Source organism: Lactuca serriola, chromosome 6 (assembly GCF_051521515.1).
Source record: "Lactuca serriola cultivar US96UC23 chromosome 6, Lser_US96UC23_V15, whole genome shotgun sequence".
Taxonomy (NCBI): domain Eukaryota; kingdom Viridiplantae; phylum Streptophyta; class Magnoliopsida; order Asterales; family Asteraceae; genus Lactuca; species Lactuca serriola.
Window position 1 is genome coordinate 148,854,543 of NC_136413.1, and position 6,000 is coordinate 148,860,542.

The window sequence follows — 6,000 nt, forward strand, 5'->3', positions numbered from 1 at the left end:
TTCATGATGAGTTGGGCACTCGTCTGCATTTTAGCACTGCCTTTCACCCGCAGACAGATGGTCAGAGTGAGCAGACCATCCAGACTCTTGAGGATATGTTGCGGACATGCATGCTAGACTTCGGTAGTAGTTGGGATACCTATCTTCCTTTAGCTGAGTTCTCATACAACAACAGCTACCACATGAGTATTGACCGTCCTCCCTTCGAGATGTTGTACGGACGGAGATGCAGGACCCCGATATGTTGGGGAGAGGTTGGCCAAAGGGTCATGGGAAGCACCGAAGTGGTGCTCCAGACGACAGAGAAGATTCAGCAGGTCCGGAGCAGGCTTCAGACTGGTCAGAGTCGGAAGAAAAGTTATGCCGACAAGCGCCGTTCAGACTTGGAATTCCAAGTCTGGGATATGGTTCTTCTGAAGGTGTCGCCATGGAAAGGCGGCATCCGATTTAGAAAGCGAGGAAAGTTAGGCCCAAGGTACATCAGGCCATTCAGGATTGTAGCCTGGGTGGGCAAGGTGGCGTATAGGTTGGACCTGCTAGCTGAACTCAGCCAGATCCACATCACTTTCCACGTCTCTCAGTTGCGAAAGTGTTTGGTGGACGACTCGGCAGTGGTGCCTTTGGAGAATATTCAGGTCGATGACAGCCTGAATTACATCGAGCGGCCTGTGGCAATCCTCGACGGGAAGTCGAAGGGTCTGAGGAACAAAAGGGTGGAACTCGTGAAGGTGCAATGGCAGCACCGGAAGGGATCGGAGTAGACTTGGGAGCCGGTGGAAGAGATGATGGAGCACTACCCTGAGCTGTTTTAGGATCGAGCAGCAGACTTCGAGGATGAAGTCTAAGATAAGTGGGGGAGATTTGTAGCACCTGGTTCCCGGTACGTACTCCTTGTAATTAACATTTTTAAAATAATGCATTTTTGCATTGGACTCGGCGATTTGATGGACCAACTCGCCGAGTAGGAGCGGGATAAGACGCGGGGACTGAACTTTGGACTCGGCGAGTCGGTTCTCGGACTCGGCAAGTAGACCCTGTTTGGGAAAAAACCCTAATCCGAGTGTTTGCACCCTATTTAAATGCTCAATCTTGGCCTCCATTGTCCCTAACATTTCCAGAGAGCTGAAGAGCGAAACCCTAGCCTCCATTTTTGTTCTTGAGAGTGATTTTGGCTTTGTGAAGAAGGTTTGGAGCTTAGAAGAAAAATAAAGAGGTTGTAGTGTGCAAGGAGGGGAGGTAGATCCGGAATCTACACTGCAAGAGGCTTCCATTCAGGTAGAAAAGCCCCTGCCTTGATCACTAGTTCTTTAGATTCCCTTTTGTCCCTAAAATGGTGGTTTTCAAGCCCTAAAACACCATACTCCATGTGTTTGTGCTTAATGATCCGAAAGGTCTTCAGATCTAGACATTTTGGACGTATTAGAAGTATAAAGTTTTTGTGGTTGGAGTGATGGAGGTCCCCATTGGGTGTATGACCTCATAAAAAGCTTGGATTTGCCTTTTGGAGCTTGTAGGGCCATGCATGCACGTAAATTTTGCAACTTTACGTGATAAGCATGCCCTAGGAACATAGATCTATGGTTTTGAAGCGTTGCATGTCTCAGATTTGGTCTATATGGGAAATGGGTCAAGGGACTCGGAGAGTCCCAAAGTGGAACTCGGCGAGTTCTATGAAGATGGCCTTAGACTCGGCGAGTTGGATGAACAAATCGGAAAGTCCTATGAAGATTGCCTGGTACTTGACGAGTTGTTCTTCAAACTCGGCGATTCAGATGAACTGTCACTGAGTGAGAGGGGTTTAAGTGTTGGAGGTCCAACCCTTCGTATCTGCACGCGGAATTAGCAATTTAGCGTGTAGCAATAGTCCCAGAACCCAAATCCTCAAATCCTCAAAAAAAAAGCTCTGGTGAGGATTTGGAAGCGAGCAGGAGATCTGCTCGTGGGGACTCGGCGAGTTGTTCTTGGACTCGGCGAGTCGGGTTGCGAGTCGGTTATATCGTCCCATGTAGTGAGTTAAGGGTGACTCGGTGAGTGGGAAGAAGAACTTGTCGAGTAGGACTAGGTTAGTAGGATAAGGACTCGACGAGTCTATGCCATGACTCGGCGAGTCTAGTCAACTGGAAGTTGAATTTGACCAAGGAGTTGACCTTGGACCAGGGGAGGGTCAGTCATTTGACCTAAGGGTATTTATGAGTGTCTAATCTATGTTCATGATTTATAGCCGGAGGATTACCGGTTCAACAGTCAGGCGCTCAACAAGCAGACTTTCAGCAGCTACTTTCGAGGTGAGTTACCTTCCAGTAGCAGTGGGTCTACGGCCACAATGTCGGCCCACCGGTAGGAGTTGTATGATTAGATGATTGTCTCTGTGATATTCATCTAGGTTTGCTACTACTTGTGTTATGTTTATGTGCTAGTATGATATGATGCTATGTGCTAGTGACAGTAGGGGAGATAGTTCCCGGTTTACCGATCGATAGGACCGAAGGGGTAGTCATGCTCAGCCATGCTAGATAGATTATGTGATATGTGTTATATGGTAGTAGTAGGGGTGAAATAGTCCCCAGCATCCGGTCGAGAGGACCGAAGGGGAGAGCATCACCCATATATGCTAGTTAGTATCCGGTCGAGAGGACCGAAGGGGAGGCCAACACCCAGATATGCTAGATAATATCCGGTCGAGATGACCGAAGGGGTAGGTCGGGCACCCAGATATGCCTGACAATATATGTTTGATATGTGGTTATATGGTATGTGGTACAGTGGGGGGAACTCGCTAAGCTTCGTGCTTACGGTTTTTAGTTGTTGTTTCAGGTACCTCTTCAGCCAAGGGGAAGGAGCTGGCGCGGTAGCGGCATATCACACACACGCTCTTGTTTTTCTGCACTATGAGACATTCTGGGGTTTGTACTCTGATATTATCATGATTTACGTTTTGGTTTACAGACATGAGACATGTTTTATTAAATGATATGGTCGAATGATATTTTGTTACAAACGTTTGCAAATCACTTAATTAAAAATGAAAATTTTGACCCGTATTTTGGGGCGTTACAAGTTGGTATCAGAGCCCTGGTTTGAGGGATTCGGACACACCTTCGGGGGTGTCTGAACTCAAATCGAGGGATTAAGGAATTTCGAAAAAAGAAAAAGTTTTATAAAGGATTAAGTAAAGAGTTTTAGGAAAGAACAAAGTGTGTAATGTGCGCAACCGGCCAAGCTCAAGTAAGTATTCCCTAAAGTACCCATACAAGTTTATGTTATGTTTAACAGTTTCAGTAGAACAGCATGCTAGAATAGGACTAAGGATCTAGGAGTGATGCCTTATGTGTTTGCTTTATATGCTTTAGCTTATGGGAATTGCATGCTAGTAATGAGTAGACAGTAGTAGGACAACTTATTTAGGTTATGCCTGGTAGTATGAGCGTAGCATTATATGCTAGTTCAGCTTCTCACAATGAGGACAGATTTGCTTGAGTAGTTTTCCTGCGTCCGAATGTTGCTTGCTTTGTGCTTAGTAGGACTCTGAGTGATGGGAGTTAGTCATTAGGTGAATACGTCACGTCACATATGATCAGGGTTGAATAATCTCATAGTGATGAATTTGGACCTATTGCGCAGCTCTTATTTGAGTCTAACTGTTGTAGGGACGAGTATGTTATTCGAAGGATTATTTGAGCCTCATCACATGTGATGGTATTCAGGTAATGGCTAATTGGCATTACAAGGAATCCTTCAACAGCTGAGGACCGGTTTGGGTGGAGTCAGAGATTTTCCCTAGGGCAAGCCTAGAATGGGAATAGCAGTGATTAGTAGTAGTGAAAGGGATCTGGTGGAGTCGAGGCAGTCCTTAAAGAAGGTACGGATAGATGTGGAAGGTAGTATGGGCCCGTACTACTGAAAGCAGAGGATCCGTACCCGAACTAAGGAAGGCCGAGACAAGACCAGGGAACTTGAAACATATGTGATCCCTTTAGAGGTATCAGTATCACTAATGGTTGCATGTGTGTATTGCAGAATGGTGGTACTACGTCAGAGGCTAGCGGGTGGCAGTTCTGGAGAGGGATCGGGATCGGGTTCGGGATTAGGATCCGAGCTAGTAGATGAGAGGCTACGCGAGTTCATCGCGTCAGAGATCACCAGGGGCATCCTTGAGTCGACCCCCATCATTTTCGGGTCGATCAAGGAAGGGAGAGTCGAGCTGATGGAGGACCGCTTCAGGGCATTCAGGAGTGACATGGCATTTGGCCAGTCAGGATCTCGCACACTGTCCTTTAAGGACTTCAGGGGCAGTGGTGCGCCGGATTTTCATGGGGCGAAGGACCCCATAGCTGCCAGGCGATGGACTGCAGACATTGAGTCTGCATAGTTGACTAGCTTCTACCCCGAGGGGTCGAAGGTAAGATTTGCAGCAAGATGTTTGAGAGACCGAGCTAGAGATTGGTGGGAGTCCGTCGGTGACTCGTTGGGAGCCTCGGTTGTTGAGGCTATGACCTGGTCAGACTTTGTGACTAGGCTCAGGGCAGAGTTTGCACCGACTGTCGAGCTTCAGCAGCTGGCCAGGGAGTTTTTAGATATGAGGCAGACGACAGAGAGTGTGGCAGAGATCACCGCCAAGTTCCAGGAGAGGGCGTTGTTGGTGCCCCAGTACGCGGGTGATGAGGGTATGAGGAGGACCCGCTATCATGACATGCTACGAGTCGGGTTGCGAGTCGGTTATATCGTCCCATGTAGTGAGTTAAGGGTGACTCGGTGAGTGGGAAGAAGAACTTGTCGAGTAGGACTAGGTTAGTAGGATAAGGACTCGACGAGTCTATGCCATGACTCGGCGAGTCTAGTCAACTGGAAGTTGAATTTGACCAAGGAGTTGACCTTGGACCAGGGGAGGGTCAGTCATTTGACCTAAGGGTATTTATGAGTGTCTAATCTATGTTCATGATTTATAGCCGGAGGATTACCGGTTCAACAGTCAGGCGCTCAACAAGCAGACTTTCAGCAGCTACTTTCGAGGTGAGTTACCTTCCAGTAGCAGTGGGTCTACGGCCACAATGTCGGCCCACCGGTAGGAGTTGTATGATTAGATGATTGTCTCTGTGATATTCATCTAGGTTTGCTACTACTTGTGTTATGTTTATGTGCTAGTATGATATGATGCTATGTGCTAGTGACAGTAGGGGAGATAGTTCCCGGTTTACCGATCGATAGGACCGAAGGGGTAGTCATGCTCAGCCATGCTAGATAGATTATGTGATATGTGTTATATGGTAGTAGTAGGGGGTGAAATAGTCCCCAACATCCAGTCGAGAGGACCGAAGGGGAGACCAACATCCAGATATGCTAGTTAGTATCCGATCGAGAGGACCGAAGGGGAGGCCAACACCCAGATATGCTAGATAATATTCGGTCGAGAGGACCGAAGGGGTAGGTCGGGCACCCAGATATGCCTGACAATATATGTTTGATATGTGGTTATATGGTATGTGGTACAGTGGGGGGAACTTGCTAAGCTTCGTGCTTACGGTTTTTAGTTGTTGTTTCAGGTACCTCTTCAGCCAAGGGGAAGGAGCTGGCGCGGTAGTGGCATATCACACACACGCTCTTGTTTTTCCGCACTATGAGACATTTTGGGATTTGTACTCTGATATTATTATGATTTACGTTTTGGTTTACAGACACGAGACATGTTTTATTAAATGATATGGTCGAATGATATTTTGTTACAAACGTTTGCAAATCACTTAATTAAAAATGAAAATTTTGGCCCGTATTTTGGGGCGTTACAATGCAGATCTATTCCATACTCAGCATATCAATGTATAGCAGGATATCAATCCAATGGGTCGACCTTGGTGCTTTCGACCTGTAAGTACAGTGTAGATGACTCACCTCAAAATGTCGAATATATCGGATAAAAGCTTAGACCGGCGATCCGGAAAATCTCTGCGCACTAGCACCAACAAATAATAGCATTTTAATAATTAGTCCACAACCCGCTTCGAC